The following is a 23,408-nucleotide window of genomic DNA, read 5'->3' as shown; positions in this document are numbered from 1 at the left end:
TCGGGTTTACTATTCTGCCATTTAGTTGTTACATAAGGAGTCACATCATAATTCCCATTTGAATTGCATTACCGACTGTACTGCCATCTCGTGTTCGTTTACGGCGGACGGGTGGCGATCCTGGCGGTTGTTCTCTTCGAAGTGCTGCCGATTTTAACATAGGGACGAGCTATCTGTTACATAGCCTATGTGATCTAGGGTGTTGTCCATCATCTGATATTTTCTTCTGCCCCGAACTTCCTTCCAGTGCATCCTTCAGTAGGCAGTTTCTTCTTAGCCAGTAGCCCAGTTTCTTTTCCTCTTCCTGATCAGTTTCAACATTATTAATTGTTTCTCTTCACTTCGTCATAATGACCATGTTTCTGCCGCATACAATGCCACACTCCACACAAAGCATTTCCCAGGGGACCCAAAAGTGGAGGTGAGTGGATTTGACTAAATAGACCCTCCGGACTTCACTCAAATTCACGACAGCGGTTGAACATCAGTTTTATAAGGGATTTTCACCTTGGACAACATTAATTTAACAGTGGCGGCAATATAATTTCTGATTACAGTCATTAGTTTGAAGAAATTCTCGTAATTGTTAAACTGCTAGTGTTCAGATGTTAAATCCCGATACGACCATCCATCAGACTGTTTCAGCATCCATTACGTTTTATTTCAAAATGCTTTTTTTAGGATTCCATACAATATTCATTTTGACAAGTCGAAAATAAATCAATAAAATCCATTACTTTATTGTCTCGAGCGAGTGACAGAGTAAGCACAAAAGAGTAATTACTTGGTCTGCACATAAATATGACGACTTGACGCGGACCGCCCCTGACTGTTTGTTCTTCTACGTTGCTGCTGTGTTACTTAATCTGCTGTGGCTAATATTGTGTCTCTTAAGAGCTGAGGCAAACGACAAAGAAAAACAAATCTACCTCAAAGGCTGGTCTGGGAATTGTGACCTATTGGTAGCATTGTAATCATATTTACATTTATCACTATATGCGTTCAACCGAAATATTTAGACAAATAGAAAGCTCTTCCTTCATGTCATAATATAAACTAAGAAGTTCAGGTCTTGATAGGGGGAGATACAGGTTAACTGACAGCGGAGTGTTGGACGGAGGTGGGAGAACAGACTAGAGCTTGTTTACTTTCTCCGGCCTGGTTGGTTTGGTACATACTGGAACTGAAGCCGGGACAGTTGGGACTACGTGACGTCATCGTGATGTCGAGAACGAAATTCAATTAGAATAAATTTTTAAATATACATTATTAAACTTCTTCCACAAAAAAACTTAGTGTAGAAATATTTTGAAATGGCGAAATACGTCACAATAGTAGTAGTGGTATAACTTTCACTCTTTATGTGGAGCATAGGGCCTCGGTGAGCACCTTCCAACAGACATGATTTTCTGCCGTACGTCACAATATTGCTGTAAAAAATACAGCCTTAATTATGGTCTAAAATTTATAATGACATGATTTGTAAGTAACGGTATGTACAGGTTGTCCGGGACAAAATTTACCAATAAGAAAGTTTAATAACTCACCAAATAATTGATGGATGAAAATGCTGTTTGCGGGAATTGACAAAGGGACTTCCAAAGTTTCGAATGACCACTAATAAACTTCTATGTGTGCACCTCTTGTAGCACGACAGACGTCCAGGCGATATTCAAGTTCTTGCCATGTGTTTCGTAACATCTCTGGAGTGACAGTTGCACAAGCAGCGACAATTTGACATTGTTGGAAAACATATCCCTGTGGAATTTGAGGAATGGCGTAATTTTACAGCATATCAAGATACACATTTCCATTGATAGTGTTTTCCACAAAAAAGAACGGTCCAATCACAGTTTCATGTGTAAGTCCGCACCAAACATTAATCTTAGGGCTGTCTCTTTCCAATCCCCTCACTACATGCGGATTTTCTGATCCCCAGATGCGACAATTATGCCTGTTGACGATCCTACAGACGTGGAAGGTGGACTCATCACTAAACACTACCTTCTGCAGATATCCATTTTCAATATCAATTTTCAACAGCATGTCACTAGCGAAATCATATCGTGCAGGCAAGTCGTTTGGTTTCAACTTTTGAACCAATTGAATCTTGTATGCATGCAGACGTAACCTCTTGTGCAGAACATCGTGGATAGTTGACTTTGGAATTGCAAGTTCCCTGCTGGCACGGCGAACAGACTTACACGGACTCCGTTGGAAAGCTTGCTGAATTCTGTCGACTTGCGCTTCTGTCACTTTCTTCCCGCGTGGTGTTTTCTCTGAAGAAGCTTTCTATGCCAAGTTGTTATTGTGTGCCTATCTGGTGGTTGCTTCTCAGGCCACTGTTGTCTAAATCTTCTCTCCACTATCTTCGGATACTTGAATTCGGCAAGCCAATAGCAGCATTGAACTTTTTTGTTGCACTGTGAACGCCATTTTAATTACAGCTATGTCAACAACAATGACCAAATGTTGCCAACATCACACATAAAACTTAAAATGTCCCTCTTTCATTTGCCGCAAATTTCATTTTCCTATCTCCATTATTACGCGAGTTATTAAACTTTCTTATTGGTAAATTTTGTCCCGGACGCAGTGCATATTTAAAAATTATACTGTATTCATTCAAATTAGAAATAGGAGATAACTGTAATACGTAATTTATATCAGTATTAAAATATTATACTGTATCTTGCCCACCGTAGTGGCTGAGGGGTTAGCGAGTCTGAAGGCTCATTCACAATGAAAATTAAACATAACGTAAGCGTTAACTTAAGAATATAAACGTTACGGTAAAATCAAGAAGTCATACCATCATTCACGATGGGAACATAAACATAACCGCAAACATACTTGGTAACCATGGAAACATAACAACAACGCCATTTCCTCATATCCTGACGTATACTTCAGCGATCCACGATTGTGTTCTGTTTGCAAATCACGTAAGCATAAGCATGAAAGTTTGGAGTTCGCAAACTTTCATGTTAACGTCTTACGGTAATGTTTATGTCAATGCTTATGTGAATCATTGTGAATGATCCCATTTGGTAGCCTCGACGCAAACTTCTGTGTTTATGTTACGGTTATGTTTAATTTTCATTGTGAATGGGCCTTAACTCCGAACCCAGAGGTCCCGGGTTCGATTTCTGCTGAGGACGACTTGCCTGGGTGAAGTTTATTCGGGGTTTTCCCCTCACTCCAGGTAACTTTATCAGGCGATTGGAACCCCACTCATCTTCGCCACTTCCTTTCCTCCCCCATCATCCCGTTTCTTGTTTTTCAGATCACTCTACCGGCGGCCTCCCGAAACTGCTGATTCTCTCGACCGGCCTCCGTGGAATGTAGTTCAGCGACGTTGGATGGCTTCTACAATGACACCCGAGGCGGACCTACTCGGAGGAGGAGCGACAAGGGGGCCTTGGGGAAATTTGCCAAAGCAGGAATGGTATATGGATTCTGTCGGCTGTAGGGACCGGTCTTTAAGGGAGTCATATGGTTAGGGCGGTGCGCGGTGACATGCAACTCATTCCATATCGAGGGTTAGCGCAATAGATCTCAATAGGTCGCAGTACTAGGCCATCCGTGCCCCCCTCAGTTACATTCCATTCCATACTGTATCTTGTTAATTTGTGATACCGGTACTTCATTTTAATTCACTTGATCTTCAGTTTACTCTATTTCGTTATCACGTTAACGCACAAAACTTAAACTTTTATTTCTTACTAATATTAAAATCTAAAAATTGGAGAGTTATCCTTCGAAGAGGTGGAAAAATTCAAATATCTTGGAACAACAGTAACAAATATAAACGATACTAGGGAGGAAATTAAACGCAGGATAAATATGGGAAATGCCTGTTATTATTCGGCTGAGAAGACTTTGTCATCCAGGCTGCTGTCAAAAAATCTGAAAGTTAGAATTTATAAAACAGTTATATTACTGGTTGTTCTGTATGGTTGTGAAACCTGGACTCTCACTTTGAGAGAGGAACAGAGGTTAAGAGTGTTCGAGAAAAAAGTGCTTAGGAGAGTATTTGGGGCTAAGAGGGATGAAGTTACAGGAGAATACAGAAAGTTACACAACGCAGAATTGCACGCATTGTACTCTTCAGCTAACATAATTAGGAACATTAAATCCAGATTTGAGATGAGCAGAACATGTAGCACGTATGGGCGAATCCAGAAATGCATACAGATTGTTAGTTGCGAGGCCGGAGGGAAAAGACCTTTGGGGAGCCCGAGACGTAGATGGGAGGATAGTAATAAATGGATTTGAGAGAGGTGGGGCATGATTGTTGAGATTGGATTAATCTTACTTAGGATATGGACCGTTGACGTGCTTATGTGAGGGCAGCAGTGATCCTCCGGGTTCCTCTTAAAATCCACAATTAATAATAATAATAATAATAATAATAATAATAATAATAATAATTATTATTATTATTATTATTATTATTATTATTATTATTATTATTATTATTATTACTTACTGGCTTTTAAGGAACCCGGAGGTTCATTGCCGCTCTCACATAAGCCCACCATTGGTCCCTATCCTGAGCAAGATTAATCCAGTCTCTATCATCATATCCCACTTCCCTCAATTCCATTTTAATATTATTTTGCCATCTACGTCTCGGCCTCCCTAAAGGTCTTTTTCCCTCCGGCCTCCCAACTAACACTCTATATCCATTTCTGGATTCCTCCATACGTGCTACATGCCCAGCCCAACTCAAACGCCTGGATTTATTGTTCCGAATATTATGTCAGGTGAAGCATACATTTCTAGCAGTTCTGTGTTATGTACCTTTCTCCATTCTCCTGTAACTTCATCTCTCTTAGTCCCAAATATTTTCCTAAGCACCTTATTCTCAAACACCCTTAACCTAGGTTCCTCTCTCAAAGTGAGAGTCCAAGTTTCACAACCATACAGAACAATCGGTAATATAACTATTTTATAAATTCTAACTTTCAGATTTTTCGACAGGAGACTGGATGATAAAAGCTTCTCAACCGAATAATAACAGGCATTTTTCATATGTATTCTGTGTTTAATTTCCTCCCGAGTATCATTTATATTTGTTACTGTAGCTCCCAGATATTTGAACTTCTCCACCCCTTCGAAGGATAAATCTCCAATTTTTATATTTCCATTTCGTACAATATTCTGGTCACGAGACATAATCATATACTTTGTCTTTTCGGGATTTACTTCCAAACCTATCTCTTTGCTTGCTTCAAGTAAAATTCCCGTGTTTTCCCTAATCGTTTGTGGATTTTCTCCTAACATAATAATAATAATAATAATAATAATAATAATAATAATAATAGTAGTAGTAGTAGTAGTAATAATAATATGTAAAACTTTATATGAAACTGGACACTATATAGTTAAATTCCTTGGCAGGATACCTGTGTACTAGTCTACTTTTCTTAATAATCTTGCGCCACATTTAGCTGCTTTGTGCGGGCTCTCGACTAACGTTCCGGTTCAGATGAAACTGATGGCCTTTTCAGTGTTAAGGTAACGATGAGGAGATTCGGTGCTGTTAATTATGGAGGGAAATCACGATAAATTACCCCCAGGCAGACGACCCCGCGTGTGCAAAGGAACGACTTCAAAGGCGTTTAATACTAGACGTTAAAAAATGGACGATGCGCCATTGAGCAGGCGATTGCGTTACCGGAAGGGCGGTAATAGGATGGAGACAAGGATCCAGTACATTGACCCACATTGAATCTAGAGTGCTTGAATCTTGTGCCAGTAGAAAACACTAGGGGCGTAGAGAGTAGATAATCAATCTTTCTTTCCCTCTCTTGAATTTTGAGTCACCCTAAGTGAATTGTGAAACCTTTACCTTTGCTTGGAAGGTAGGAATGCCATTGTCTTACTCAATACTAAGTGTCTGTAAAGTCACAAAAATGTAAATATCAGATCTCAATGCGCCTTAATTTCCTATCACGATAAGATCATTAATTTTTTTTGCACGATCGTGTTTGTTAGGTCTCGATAATTAGAATTCCCACACGGAAACTTATCGCTAGGGAAACTATTCTTCATAACATAAAACTACACTGAAACAGACCCATTATAATGCACTTATTGTTACTTAGTTACCATTATAGTGCAGTTTTGCGAAGGCTTTTGAATAATATTGCTCTAAATATTCAATGCAAAATATATTGTATACATCTTGATTACACAACTATTAACACTATACGCTATCACTTCGGAAAACGTAGTAGGCTATACAAAGAAAAACAAAATAACTAAAAAAATAAACATACAAATTAAGAATAAGAAAAGTGTAAAGAAATTAAAGAAAGAAGCCTAGACCCTAAATAAATGAAAAGATAAATGACTAAATAAATAGATAGATAGATAAATAAATAAATAAATAAATAAATAAATGAGTAGATAGATAAACAAATGAATAGATAAACGGAGAGATGAATGAATGAATGAATGAATGAATGAATGAATGAATGAATGAATGAATGAATGAATGAATGAATGAATGAATGAGTAGGTATATTTATAAATGGATAACTGAATGGATGAATAAATAAGTAAATGAATAAATAAATAAATAAACACATAAAGAAATAAATAAACACATAACTAAATAAATAAATAATAAATAAATAAATAAGGAAAATTGGACGGAGTTACTCAATAAGAGACCAAGCGCCAAAAACCTGTTTTTATAAAACATTTTATGCAAGAAGTATTATAACATTCATCTTACTACATAAAAAAGAGCACAAATAATACCAAAAAAGGCTAAACGATTTTTAATAAGAGTCCAGCAGTTGAATTAACATTTCAAAGCAAAATAAATAAATGAATTTCATGCAATAAACGAATTTTTGCTTATAAATAGCAGCAAAATTCAGATATCGCATTCTTGATTTTTTTTCGAATTAAATTAGGCTGCCATCAACAGATTTATGCAAATATCTCACGTTTCCCCCCCCCCAAATAGTCAGTTGACTGCCTCCGTGGTCTCTTGGTCAGCATCAGGAGGTCCCGGGCTCGGCTCTCGGTGAATTTTTCTTGAAGTAAAGGAATTCCCTAGCTGTCTAGAGTCTGGAAATTTGTATGAATGTGAGTGTTATTGTGAGTGTGCCGGGTTAATATTAATTAACCAATCATCACAAATATAAAAAAATGCATCAAACTGTCGCTGGGCAGTTACCTGAACACACGTTTCAGCGTCACGTTGTTGATAAGTAACTCCATATGTTCGCACAACCATAATGCATCTAATAGATGCTAGAGAGTTACCAACAACGAAAAAAAAATGTCTGTTGGTCTATTATTGCGTAACTCCGTCCAATTCATGAAGGACTACTTTAGGTAACTGAGTATGACAATGATGTAACCAGTACACATCTGAATATTTTACTTCAACTTTTATTTAAAATAAATGTAACATGTTGTTTCTTATATATATATATATAAACGATATAAATAGAAATACTACGTCTCAGGTAAGGTTATTCGCGGACGACTGTATAATATAAAGACAAATTAATGATGAATCCGATATCGCCGCCTTACAAAACGATCTTAACGTTATTGAAACCTGGACGACAGAAAATAAAATGAAAATTAATGTCAGTAAAAGTAAGTCAATATCCTTCTGTAGAACGCATAAAGAAATTTGTCTCGGATATCAGCTCAATGGTACATCGGTGCCACAAGTGAACACTTGTAAATACCTAGGTATATATTTAAGTAACAAACTGGGTTGGGAGGAACAAGTCACTAATACCACAAGGAAAGCTGGAAAGCATTACATTTCTCTATGCGTATTTTGAAGAAATCTAACCGAAAGTCAAAAGAATTAACGTGCAAAACCCTTGTTCGCCCAATTATGGAATATGGAGCAGTAGGTTGGGATCCGTACAGACAAAACCAAATCGATTCAATAGAAAAGGTCCAACGCAAGGCAGCAAAATATGTCAAAATGGGAAAGGGACATGGTGAGGAGATAGTGAAAGACTTAGGGTGGGAACTTCTCAAGTCAAGGCGACGAAAAACCAGACTCACCGCATTGTTCAAGGCACAAATGGGACAGAAAGCATGGACCGATATCAATGCTAGATTAGCAACACTATCATACGTAGGAAGGACTGATCATATTAGGAAGTTTAAATGTAGAAAACAAAGAACGGACGTGGCAAAATTTTCCTTTGTTAACAGCTCAATAGTACACTGGAACAGCTTACCTGCGGCAATCTTTCAGGGTGGTCCTCTTAAAATCAATACATTTAAGGAAAGGTTGAGAAGATTAGACTAAAAATTTAATTGGAAGTGCAGTGTAATTATTTAAGTTGTGTCATGTAATTAATTGAGTTGATATACAGGGTGTTTCAAAAATACGGGGCATAATTTCAGGTATGTATTTCCCACATGTAGACAATCAAAATAGTTCATTACGACATGTGTCCGGAAATGCTTCATTTCCGAGTTATGGCCTTCACAACATTGAAATTCACCGGAACGTTTTTCTTTCTGCAGGTCGTTGTCATTACAGAAGATGTTCAAAATGTCCACCTCCTGCATGAATACAGACCTCACATCGATGTCTCATTGACCTGCGAACACGATCCCAAACTCCAGGAGTATTGCGTATTGTCCTCAGGACATGCCACAATTCGATTCCGAAGGGATTCCAAATCAGGCACCGGAGACGAATAAACCAATGATTTTAAATGGCCCCACAAGTAGAAATCGAGAGGTTCAGATCAGGTGAGCGTGGAGGCCAAGCAATTGGGCCACCTCTACCTATCCATCGATCAGGAAACCTTCGATCCAAGTACTGGCGAGCCGTACGACTGAAGTGTGCAGGAGCGCCATCATGCAAGAAGTGAATGTGTTGACGATTGATCAGTGGAGTGTCTTCTAAAACATGAGGTATGGTGTTTTCCAGGAACTTTGTGTACGCCTGCCCCGTAAGTCTGTTTACAAGTACATGGGGTCCAAATAATCGATCACCAATGATACCGGCCCACATTTTGAGGGAGAACCGCACCTGGTGTTGAGATGGAACAGTTGCACGTGGGTTTCATACGCCCATACATGCTGATTGTGGAAATTTGTTATGCCATCTCGTGTGAACTGTGCTTCATCTGTAAATAATACTAAGGCAGGAAAGTTCGGATTTACACCACACTGCTGCAAGAACCACTGACAGAACCTAACTCGTGCAGGGTAATCTACTGGTGACAGGGCCTGTACACGTTGCAAATGATAAGGATACAATTGATACTCTTTCAACAGTCTCCAGACAGTCGTATGAGGAACACTGACTTGCAACGCTACCCTTCGTGTGCTGATAGAAGGAGTCATGTTCACAGCCTCCAGAATCTCCTCCTGTACTTCTGGAGTTGTAGATCTTGGTCGTCCCCTTCCCAAACAAGAAGAGTTAAATTTTCCATACTCGCACAGACGGTAATGGAGACGTACAAATAATGTCTTCCGATCTGGACATTGTCGCTGTGGGTACCTCTCCTGGTACAAACGACGAGCCAGCGCAGCATTGCCGTCCGCCTTACCGTACATGAAGTGTATCTCTGCCAGCTCTTGATTTGAATACATGTCGCACAGTCTAACGCCTACACAACACTGAATGTAACCTTCGCCTCGGAATGAACTGTGAGAGTGCCCTCTTAATGTCTCCTTTGAAGGCAACGACCTGCGGAAAGAAAAACGTTCCGGTGAATTTCAATTTTGTGAAGGCCATAACTCGGAAATAAAGCATTTCTGGACACATGTTGTAATGAACTATTTTGATTGTCTACATGTGGGAAATACATACCTGAAATTATGCCCTGCATTTTTTAAACACCCTGTATAATTAATTAAGCTGATATGTAAATAAATTAAGGTGATATGTAATTAAGATGATATGTAATTAAGATGATATGTAATTAAGGTGATATGTAATTACTTAAATTGGTAATAGTTGGGTGAAATAGAAGTACTTATAAGTTAGATTTACTTTTGCTTATCGTAGGCATTATTACAGAATAGTTTTTATTTATAGTCCTAGGTTTATTGCATCTACTATTTACAGATTTACGTTTATTTTATTTTGTTTCATGTAATTGTAATTATTGTATATTATATATCACTACCACCGGGTGTATACCCAATTGTAGTGTTAATAAATACAGACATACTTACATGTCAAAGCAGAATAGATTCTGATTTCTCGCTTTAATACTATGTAGAACAATTCCTCAATGTTGGGGATGATACATTTACCGTAGCCGTAATGAGTGAGGATTCTCTAAGAACAATGCATCACTCCTAACGTTGGAGGATTTATTAACAGTTGAATGTCGCAGATACTATAGACGAAACTTATTGGTGTATAATTTGTTTTAATAATCGGAATTTTATTAGGTTCGTAATATTGGGAAACTTTCCAGATGGGAGGCTGGATACCAAATTAGAGGTCGTAAAACAACGTTTAATGTACATTCAGCAGGAGTAAAGTGATTGTAAGTTATAACTCAGTTGTGGTTGTTAAACGTTTAGTAAACAAGAGTATTAAATCCACTTACGACATATAGGGCGACCCAAATTGTAGACTCTTCGTGATGCAGCTTTACACTTACCTGAAACAGAGAGAAGTAATTTAGTTAAAACAGCAGTATTTCAAGTATGCTCTTATTGTCTAATATGCTTTTTTTTAAGAGTCACCAATTAACTTATTAAAGGCGAAAACGCCCGTCGTTGTCATTATGATTCAAAATATGTCCTGTATTTGATGTGCATGGACATTACTTAAAAATATTGTATTCATTGTATGCTTTGTACTGCACTATTTTATTACTACTATTAGTATTATTATTATTATTATTATATTATTATTATTATTATTATTATTATCAATAATTGTCTTATTTTTTATACTTTTTATGTCTCATTTATTTTGATCTGCCGTTCACATTTTATTATGCTTTTTTCTTTCTTTCTGTATGTTACATATTATGTCTGATTTCTTCTTACTTGTTGTTTACATTTTATTATTATTATCTTATTCAGTTTTGTATGTAAAATTGTAGTGTTTTTTGTAACGCAGTTTTACTCCTGGTTGATTGTTAGAGAAGGCCGTATGGCCTTAACTCTGTCCGGTTAAATAAATCATCATCATCATCATCATTATTATTATTATTATTATTATTATTATTATTATTACCATCATCATCAATAATTGTCTTATTTTTTTATACTTTGTATGTCACATTTATTTTGACCTGTTGTTCACATATTATTATGCTTCTTTCTTTCTTTCTGTATGTTATATATTACGTCTGATTTCTACTCACTTGTTGTTTACATTTTATTATTATTATCTTATTCAGTTTTGTATGTAAAATTGTAGTGTACTTTGTAAATTTGTAGTGTTTTTTGTAACGCAGTTTTACTCCTGGTTGAGTGTTAGAGAAGGCCGTATGGCCTTAACTCTGTCAGGTTAAATAAATCATTATTATTATTATTATTATCATCATCATCAATAATTGTCTTTTTTTATACTTTGTATGTCACATTTATTTTGACTTGCTGTTCACATTTTATTATGCTTTTTTTCTTTCTTTCTCTATGTTATATATTATGTATGATTTCTACTTACTTGTTGTTTACATTTTATTATTATTATTATTATTATTATTATTATTATTATTATTGTTATTATTATTATTATTATCTTATTCAGTTTTGTATGTAAATTGTAGTGCACTTTGTAAATTTGTAGTGTTTTTTGTAACGCATTTTTAGTCCTGGGTGAGTGTTAGAGAAGGCCGTATGGCCTTAACTCTGTCAGGTTAAATAAATCATTATTATTATTATTATTATTATTATTATTATTATTATCAATAATTGTCTTTTTTTATACTTTGTATGTCACATTTATTTTGACCTGCTGTTCTCATTTTATTATGCTTTTTTCTTTCTTTCTGTATGTTATATATTACGTCTGATTTCTACTCACTTGTTGTTTACATTTTATTATTATTATCTTATTCAGTTTTGTATGTAAAATTGTAGTGCACTTTGTAAATTTGTAGTGTTTTTTGTAACGCAGTTTTACTCCTGGTTGAGTGTTAGAGAACGCCGTATGGCCTTAACTCTGTCAGGTTAAATAAATCATTATTATTATTATTATTATTATTATTATTACGAAGTGAAGAGAAGCGAATAGAAGCATTTGAAATGAGGATATGGAGAAGAATGGAACGTGTAAAGTGGACAGACAGAATAACAAATGGAACTGTTTTGGAAAGAGTGGGAGAAGAAAGAAGTCATCGTCCAGGTTTCTGATCCAAATAGCAAAGATGGTACTGCCATTACTTTATAAAATTTAATTTGCGTTTCTTTTCTTGCTTTATTTTTCAAATTTCTGTTTATTGTACCACACAGCTGCTGAAATATGGGGAGTTTATATTTGCAGTCACTTTCATGTTTATACGTGAGCTGAGTACCTAGGTATTTAAAACTTGTTACTTGTTCTCGAGAAGTGTCATTTAAAACAATTTTTGTATTTCCCTTGAAAAGCCATTGTTTTTGTTTTATATACGGAAATTTTAAAATTACATTTCTCACACACTTTCTGTAGCTCATACGCTGCTCTCTGCAGTTCACTTTCAGTTCTACTTACAACGATTTGGTCATCAGCGAACAGCATCGTCTTAAATGTAAAATTAGGTGCTGTATGAATTCCTCCATTAATTCTAAAATTCCACTCTCTCACTAAATCATCCATATAAATTAAAAACAACGTAGGGGACAACCTACAACCTTGTCTTCCACCCCGATTTACTGAAATTTCTTCACTATATTTTCCATTTCCAATATTGATACTAATTGTTGTATCTTTATATATATATATATATCACTTTCAGTGCTTTAATTAAATGGTTAGGATAGCCTCTTCGAATCATAATTTCCCAAAGTGTTTCTCTATTTACACGATCAAAGGCCTTATCATAATCAATAAATGCCATATGAGTTTCTAGACTGTATGTATAACTGTCTGGTATATTTGACATGTCGCATAGTGACCATAAACGCAGAAGTTCTGGGTTCGATTTCCGGCACGTGTGTGGAGATTTAAATCCTTTCCACACAGAATACTAGGTGTTCATTTCAAAGTGTGTCATGTCGTCACTGTTGTGAGTCAGCGATTTGAAGCGAGTTTCAGCTTTTATGTCAGAGAAGTTGCCTATTAATCAAGGCGTTCAGTCTGAACTTGAGAACGTGTACGGTATAACTTGAATGTCGTAGCAACAGATGGCGGTCTGTAAAGTCTGTGTGCTACCATAACCTCTTTCGAACTGTGTTTTGCGCGGGCAAGTCGTACGCAGGGTATTTGTTATCATCGATTGCGTACGGCAACATTCCACAACACAAATCAAATGCTCCGTGTCCATGTTGACCGTCCAAGTTAATGTTAACAAATACTGTACGTAAGTAATCGTCTTAACCCTCTCCCCATATCCCGACAGTAAGAAAAAAAACTCACTTCAGTACGTGTTTTCAAACAGTTCACATTCTTGCCACTATTGGCATTACCGTACGTATCGGTAAGTAATCTTCAGAATGAACGCCGTTCTTGCTAGGCAACTTCTCTCGCATTTAGGTAATACGCCTCTGCGGAAGTGTAGGAAGATTGAATTCTCTAGGCTCATCGGATAGCCACATGACGACATACAGCGAGCCATGACACATTTTGAACTGAACACCCAGTAGAAGAGATATCAGTTTCTTGTATCTGTTCTGCCTTGTATGCGGTGATATTATGACATATGACTGGTGGTGGATCCCAACTCTTCCTATCAAGCATTATGCCTCCATACAAGGCGGAAGTAGAGAAGATAAAATATATCAAGGCTTAACACATGACCATCTAAATCAGCGTGCTAAATTTAAAGCCTTCATACAGCATTACCGTTTCAATTTTTCCTTTGTAAGTAACGCGGGTTGTAGACACAAGACGCAAAAGTATAGCCTTGCAGTGCTTTCTTCCCTCCCAGTCTTTATTTATTATTATAGTTGTTAATCCATTGTCTGGTACACAAGGCGCCTGAAAGACGACATCTTTCCAAATGTTGCCATGGCAACAAAAAGTCTTGGAGAGTCTCCAGGCGTCATATAGCAGTAACCCACGCGTCCGGAATATGGAGTTATAAACAGGGATGATTTGTGGGTCCATATCGAGACGACGACAGATCTTAAAATGTAACCGGAAGATAATTAAGTCATTTCGGCCCACTCGCATCGAGTGTGCTATTCAATTATGGCGATACGCTGTAGGATTTTATACTTACAAATCCCATTCCAAACTAATTTAACAGTTCAATGTCAGGGGCTGCAAGTTAGGTTTACAGGAGGGCAATAGAAATGGATATGAGAGGATCAAGAGAATTAAGCTGTATCCCCACAGTACTACAGCACAGTGGAACTTTGAATTTTATTTTAACAAAAGAAGAGAGGAACTTTAAATTTTGGGCCCTTGAAATTAATAACAATTATGACAATGGCTATTACTACCACTGTTATTATTATATTTCCACAAACGATTAGGGAATACACGAAAATTTTACTTGAAACAAGTAAAGAGATAGGTTTGGAAGTAAATCCCGAAAAGACAAAGTATATGATTATGTCTCGTGACCAGAATAGTCTATTGTACGAAATGAGAATATAAAAATTGGAAATTTATCTTTTCAAGAGGTGGAAAAATTGAAATACCTGAGAGCAACAGTAACAAATATAAATGACACTCGGAAGGAAATTAAACACAGAATAAATATAGGAAATGCCTGTTATTATTCTGTTGAGAACCTTTTATCATCTAGTCTGCTGTTAAAAAATTCTAAAAGTTAGAATTTATAAAACAGTTATATTACCGGTTGTACTTTATGGTTGTGAAACTTGGACTCTCACTTTGAGAGAGGAACATAGATTAAGGGTGTTTGAGAATAAGGTGCTTAGGAAAATATTTGGGGCTAAGAGGGATGAAGTTACAGGAGAATGGAGAAAGTCACACAACACAGAACTGCACGCATTGTATTCTTCACCTGACATAATTAGGAAAAATTAAATCCAGACGTTTGAGATGGGCATGGCATGTAGCACGTATAGGCGAATCCAGAAATGCATATAGAGTGTTAGTTGGGAGACCGGAGGAAAAGAGACTTTTGGGGAGGCCGAGACGTAGATGAGAAGATAATATTAAAATGGATTTGAGGGAGGTGGGATATGATGGTAGAGACTGGATTAATCTTGCTCAGGATAGGGACCAATGGCGGGCTTATGTGAGGGCGGCAATAAACCTCCGGGTTTCTTAAAAGCCAGTAAGTAAGTAAGTTATTATTATATTTGTTGTTCAGTCAACTGTCCGAGGACAGGTCTCAACCTCACAAATGATACCAACAAGGCACCACTTATATGTCACTTGACGATATGTGCCAGAGGAAGAATTGCTTGTATACATCTGAAGTCTGATTAGTGTCGTATGCTACTAGTCAATGATGTATGCAATGGGGGAAAGGAACTAGTCAACCTAAACCATTATCTCCTGCCTTAGTTGTCTCATGAGTTATACCTAATTGGCATCACTTATGAGGTTTCAAAACTGTCTTCGGAAAGTTGACTAAACATGTAACTGCCTGCAAGTAGCCCTACAAATTTTTCTTACTTACTTACAAAAGGCTTTTAAGGAACCCGAAGGTTCATTACCGCCCTCACATAATCCCGCCATCGGTCCCTATCCTGTGAAAGATTAATCCACTCTCTATCATCATATCCCAGCTCCTCAAATCCATTTTAATATTATCCTCCTATCTACGTCTCGGCCTCCCTAAAGGTCTTCTTCCCTGCGGCCTCCCAACTAACACTCTATATGGATTTCTGGATTTGCCTATACCTGCTACATGCCCTGCCCATCAAAAACGTCTGGATTTAATGTACCTACTTATGTCAGGTGAAGAGTACAATGCGTGAAGTTCTGCGATGTGTAACTTTCTCCATTCTCCTGTAACTTCATCCCTCTTAACCCCAAATATTTTCATAAGCACCTTATTCTTAAACACCCTTAACCTATGTTCCTCTCTCAAAGTGAGAGTCAAAGTTTCACAACTTTAAAGCACAACCGGTAATATAACTGTTTTATAAATTCTAATTTTCAGAATTTTTTTGACAGCAGACTAGATGATAAAACAGAACCGGTAATATAACTGTTTTATAAATTCTAACTTTCAGAATTTTTTTGACAGCATACTGGATGATAAAGGCTTCTCAACCGAATAATAACAGGCGTTTCTCATATTTATTCTGTGTTCAATTTCCTCCCAAGTATCATTTATATGTGTTACTGTTGCTCCCATGTTTGAAATTTTCCACCGCTTCAAAGGATAAATTTCCAATTTTTATATTTCCATTTCGTACAATATTCTTGTCACGAGATATAATCATATACTTTGTCTTTTCGGGATTTACTTCCAAACCGATCTGTTTACTTGCTGCAAGTAAAATTTCCGTGTTTTTCCTAATCGCTTGTGGATTTTCTTCTAACGTATTCACGTCATCCGCATAGACAAGAAGATGATGTAACCCGTTCAATTCCAAACCCTGCCTGTTATCCTGATCTTTCTTAATGGCACATTCTACAGCGAAGTTGTAAGTAAAGGTGATAGTGCATCTCCTTGCTTTAGCCCGGAGTGAATTTGAAAAGTATCTGACAGAAACTGGCCTATACGGACTCTGCTGTACGTTTCACTAAGACACATTTTAATTAATCGAACTACAGACGTGGACAAATTATTAACAAAATTGAAGATTTTTGTGATAATTCTGTTCACAAAATTTGACTTTTTAATTTAGATTACGGTTGATAATTTTGCATATTTCTATCATTACAATAGACTGAAATATGCAAAAATGTCATCTTTAGTTTAAATTGAAGAGTTAAATTTTGTAAAAATATATAATAAAAATCTTCAATTTTGCTAATAATTTATAAATTAGCAAAAATGTCAACTGCAGTCTAAATTGAAGAGTCAAATTTTGTAAAACTATAAAATAAAAATCTTCAGTTTTGCTAATAATTTGAAAATATCCAAAATGTCAACTGTATTCCAAATTGAAGAATCGAATTTTGTAAAAATATACAATAAAAATCTTCAGTTTTGCTAATAATTTGTAAATATGCAAAAATATCCAATGTAGTCCAAATTGAAGAGTTAAATTTTCTAAAAATATGCAATACAAATCTTCAATTTTGCTAATAATTTGGAAATACGCAAAAATGTCATCTGTAGTCTAAATTGAAGAATCATATTTTGTAAAAATATATTGTAAAAGTCTTCAATTTTGCTAATAATTTGTCCACGTCTGTAGTTTCTTGGGAATACCAAATTCAATAAGAATATCATATAATACTTCTCTCTTAACAGAGTTCATATGCCTTTTTGAAATCTATGAATAACCGATGTACTGTACCCTTATACTCCCATTTTTCTCCAATATCTAAATGTTTTTCTTAGATTTCTTAATTTTCTTATAATTTCAAAATGGCTTTTATCTACTTATTTCACACACACACACGCACGCACGCACGCACACACACACACAGGTGTTCTATCATATAAATGTTCGCCACTTTCTTTCACTTTCCTTTCTATTATATCGGGAACACTTTTATCGATTAGTGAAGAAAAAAAGGAACAAAATTACAGCTATCAAAGACAGAAATAGGATAAGATAAGCGTAAAAGTTGATACTAACTTGCAAGGCAAATGGGCCATCAACTTCTTTAAACACGCTATATCTTACGTTATCGGTGCGATGTAACGCAAGCTTTCGTCCTTTATGCGATACTCCGGGCAGGAATGGAGCACGTTATAACGACTCCATTCCCGGACCGAACGCCTCGCCGTTATCGTGCCCGGACCGCTCCGTGGTTCATGCAGAATGAACATCGGAAAGTCATGAAAAGTTATAGAACGTTTTAGGCGTTTTGCAATGTAATCACCGACATACGAAGCAAAATACAACTCAACTCGCTTACAATGATTATCACATGCGGGCTTCTCTATCAGATCGCCATGAAGTACGACGAACGTAATTCCAATCACAATAACTGTATAACTTCATATACCACATGTACGCACGTATGTATGCATGTATGTTTTATTTTATTTTAGTAGGTTATTTTACGACGTTTTATCAACATCTTACGTTATTTAGCATCTGAATGAGATGGTAATAATGCCGATGAAATGAGTCCGGGGTCTAGCACCGATAGTTACCCAGAATTTGCTCATATTGGGTTGAGGAAAACCCCTGGAAAAAACCTCAACCAGGTAACTTGCCCGGAGTCGGGAATCGAACCCAGGCCACCTGGCTTCGCTGCCAGACGCGCTAACCGTTACTCCACAGGTGTGCGTATGTATGTATGTATATATGTATGTATGTATGTTTTATATTATTGTAGTAGGTTATTTTACGACTTTTATCAACATCTTAGGTTATTTAACGTCTGAATGAGATGGTGATAATGCCTGTGAAATGACTTCGGGGTCCAGCACCGATAGTGACCCGGCATTTACTCGTAATGGGTTGAGGGAAAACGCCGGAATAAACCTCAACCAGGTAACTTGCCCGACCGGGAATTGAACCCGGGCTACCTGGATTCGCGGCCAAACGCACTAACTGTTACTCCACGGGTGTGGACAATTAATTATATGTTTGACCATTTGACTATAACAATTTTACCTAAAATATTCGCGTGTGCAAACGCTGAAGAAGACGATGAAATTTACACTGCTATACTTAGTAAGAGATTCTCCGAAAAGGAAGTAATAAAGTCATGCATTTCCTGCTATATAATTCGTTGGTTATTGGCGGAGTAAGAACATTCAAAAAATCTTTGACATTTTGTAACTGAACTGAGGTTAAAAGAACGCCTTTTCCTTGCTCTGTATTTTAGTACTCATTTCAATCTATTCTTTTTCACTCTTGAGTTTCTAGGTGAAACATGAATGTGTTCTATATTTTACTGGTAGAAAAATTATCTTTCTGTTCTATGTTCTTCCTGCGATTATGCTCGATTCTCGATTTTCCACTACTGTGTCGTTGTCTTCTAATGTTCTGAATTTTGTTCGACGTAAACGTAAAAATTGGACTTGCGAAGCTTACAATTTCACTTATATTTACTATTGCATGTTTAGTTATGCTTTATGTGATGTAGTAACAGAAGTACTGCAGAGATTTTAACAAAAAATATAAACATTGAAATAGTAAGACACTCTGTTTTCTTTTTAGTCACTCTGTTTCACTTTTGCGAAGTTTATTAAAATTTTCTGTATAAAGAAATTTCACTTCCATGTATTATAGTAAATGTAATTTTTGTTTCAAGATCATGTAACAAATCTAGTAAAAAAATAAATGTCTGAATTTACCATTGAAACTGCACCTATTTGTTTTTTGTCCTGATCATGGATTGTCCTGTAGAGATGTTCTGCCGGAACTAAACCACGCACACCAATTATTTACATCCAAAATCGCTAGGCATATTTCTCTATATATTGTAGTATTTCAGCAGATGTATGCCCTTCTGTAGTAAAAAAAAAAAAAACCACGCTATTCTCTTGCTCGCTTGCGTCCATCTTGCACCAATTGCTTTCCTTTCTTCATTTTTATTCGGAGCAGAAATTACAGGTAGGCCTATGCCACATCAATTAATAAAAAAAGTATATAGCCATTGTCACCTCTACCCTAAAGCGAACTCCAGACGTTGCAGTCCTGTTGCACAAGCGTCGGTCGACTCTCATTTGAACTAACCAAATATAAGTATTTCTCTTTTACTTTTCTTTCTGTACGCATATGTTGCACAATAAATTCTTATTCCTCCAAATTTGTCACAATAGAAGCGCGGGGAAATCAGCGTTTCTAGCGACGAAGAGTTGCAACAGATGCGTTGTTTCAATGTAGACTACATATGCGTCGAATTTACAACACTTCTAAGGACACGTAAGCAACATTAAGAATGAGAGAGAGAGAGAGAGAGAGAGAGAGAGGGGAGAGAAACAAATAGGACATGAACATGAATTTCAATGTTAAAATCACACTGAAAATGCAATTGTTTAGATGCTTCGTGGAAAATTTAAATAACTTCTCGAACAATCTCTTTTAACTGCTAAATATCTCGCATACTTCACATGCACTATTTCCGACATATTCTTGTTCAACAATTTGTACTTTCGTGGAATACAATTTGGTTTGCCTTACTAAATCAATGGTAAACAACAACGGCTTTTGTTGTTTGCTGTCAATTGTTCGGCTTTTGTTAAATGTATTCAATTGTTTTCACTGATGCATAGCCTACTGTGATGAACTTGTATTACAAATGCGTCCAGTTTTAGTTGTTATATGTAATCGGGTACATTTTTTTTTATCTTGCATTATCTGAAAACCTGGTCTAGGTAGAATTCAGTTAGGGATATCTGCACGTCTGCTCTTAGTCATCGAAGAATGTTAACACATTTTTTTTTTATTTCAGTAGGGTATTTTACGACGCTTTATCAACAGCTAAGGTTATTTAGCGACTGAATGGGATGAAGGTGATAATGCCGGTGAAATGAGTCCGGGGTCCAGCACCGAAAGTTACCCAGCATTTGCTTATATTGGGTTGAGGGAAAACCCCGGAAAAAAATCTCAACCAGGTAACTTGCCCCGACCGGAAATCGAACCCGGTGTTACTCCTCAGGTGTGGACGAATATTAACAGAAAATGTTCATTATTTTGACAACAGTTAATTTGCAGACCGATGTGTATTGGAGTTTTTTTATACTTTTCATCTGTAAATTATTGACTATCACTTTTGAAACACTCGTATTAGTGTGTACTGTGTAGCCTAATATTTATCCCTAAATGTTGACCATAATTTTTCAAACACTCTCCATAATTTTACAATTATTGTTTTTTCGATAGACTATTTAAGTAGATACATGCAGTGCGTGTGTGCTCACATAGCTACATACATAGGGTAAAGTTGCCTAATTCCGTGATACTCCTAATTCCGTGATACGTTTTTTTTTTCACTGAATGTCACGGGGTTAAATATCTTGCTAGGAAGTTCACCGATGTCACAAAAGTAGGTTAAGATGCAATTTTTCGAGAAAGATGTCTGGCGCTGTGGTCGAATGGTAAAGCTTTGATTGACATCCAATTTAAAAAGTATCAGGGGATTAGGGGTATCACGGAAATAGGCAACTTTACTCTGCATACAGTAGCGTGCAAATTAATCCGAACAACGTAATTACTTATGCAAAAACATTCAAACGGGATTTAAAAAAAAAGGATCTCAGACATACCTCAGTAATCTATGTGGCCTCCCTTGTTCCTAATAACAGCTCTGAGACGATTTGGCATGGATTCCACTAATTTCCCACAAATACTTTTCATTTCTTCATTACGAAACCATACACCAATGAGGGCAGAAATCATCTTCTCCTTTGTAGAACAATCCATTTTTTGCATTCTTCTTTTGCAAACTGACCACAAGTTCTCAATGGGATTGATGTCGGGTGAGTTGCCTGGCCAGGGGAGTACCAGAATATTCTTCTTGTTGAAGAATTCTGTAGTTTTTTGAGACGTATGGCATGGTGCCAGGTCTTGTTGGAACACACCTCTGCCATCCGGAAATGATTTTTGCAGCTGGGGTACGATTCTGGTTTCCAATAAGTGAATATATTTGTCAGAATTCATCATTCCCTTGATAGGTATTAATGCTCCAGGCCCTTCATGTGTAAAACAACCCCAAAACATTACTTTAGGGGGGTATTTGGGTGCTTGTTGGAGATGAGCTGCGGTTACTTTTTCGGATCCTTTCCGTACGTAAGAAACACGGTGGCCGTGGACCTCGAAATGAGACTCATCGGAAAAAAGTACATTCTTCCAGTCATTCACTGTCCAGTGTTGATGTAATTTTGCCCACATTAAGCGTTTTTTGCACATAACAGGGGTTAGCAGTTGCTTCTTAATAGGCTTACGAGCCCTTCGTCCAGCTTCCAAAAGCCTACGCCGCACTGTTGTGACGTGAATATTCGCCCCAGTGGTAGCCATTAACTCGCGGGTTAAGTCGACAGCAGTTAGTCTAGGATTTAATTTACTTTTCCTGACAATTAAACGATCATCTGCAGGTGAAGTCTTCCTTTTCCGGCCACAGTTTCCTTTTTTCTGGGGTGTGATGGATCCAGTCTCCCTGTATCGTTTTATGATCGAATTAACAGTAGCCAATCCGATGTGACATTCTGCAGCAAATTGCCTCTATGTCATAGAAGAATGCTCTGCTAATGTTATAATTTTAGATCGTTTTCGTGGAGTTGTATCCAGTTGTGAAGACGACAGAATGTACACAGGATTGCAGTATTAAGTCTTCAACACAACTGAAATGCTTATAAGTACAAAAGACAGGCAAAATGTCACATATTATAAAAAAATAATGACAGACCTTCAACAATGGAATTACACGTACTACAGATGTCAATTAAAGCGGTATGAGCAGCTGTGAGGCCAACAATTTCAGAAAATGTAGAAATATGTCGTGTTCGGATTAATTTGCACGCTACTGTACATACATACATACATACATACATACATACATACATACATACATAGTCGGCCTGGGTAGCGTAGTCGGTATAGCGCTGGCCTTCTATGCTCGAGGTTGCGGGTTCGATCTCGGCCCAGGTCTTTGCCATTCAAGTGTCTTTAAATGCGACAGGCTCTTGTCAGTAGGTTTACTGACATGTAAAAGAACTCCTGCGGGACAAAATTCCGGCACATCCGGCGACGCTGATATAACCATTGCAGTTACGAGCGTCGTTAAATAAGCTATAATTTATTTTACATACATGCATGCATACATACATACATGTCCACACCTGTGGAGTAACGGTTAGCGCGTCAAGGGCGCGAAACCAGGTGGCCTGGGTTCGATTCCTGGCTCGGGGCAAGTTACCTGGTTGAGGTTTTTTCCAGGGTTTTTCCTCAACCCAATATGAGCAAATGCTGGGTAACTATCGGTGCTGGACCCGAAGTCATTTCACAGGCATTATCAGGCATTATCATCATCTCATTCAGACGGTAAATAACCTAAGATGTTGATAAAACGTCATAAAATAACCTACTAATAGTACATTATGCAACGAGCCTATAATGAAGGTAATTAAGAAGCGAGTATGGATATTTATGAAACGAGCGCAAGCGAGTTTCATAATTTTCATACGAGCTTCTTGATTACCATTATAGGCGAGTTTCATACGACATTTTATGCTCGACCATATTTCTAACTTGATATTATTAATTTTCTTTGTATCTGACCT

This window comes from Periplaneta americana, chromosome 15 (assembly GCF_040183065.1).
Source record: "Periplaneta americana isolate PAMFEO1 chromosome 15, P.americana_PAMFEO1_priV1, whole genome shotgun sequence".
NCBI classification, from domain to species: domain Eukaryota; kingdom Metazoa; phylum Arthropoda; class Insecta; order Blattodea; family Blattidae; genus Periplaneta; species Periplaneta americana.
The sequence above is the reverse complement of the archived record's forward strand: the minus strand, read 5'-3'. Positions refer to the sequence as shown.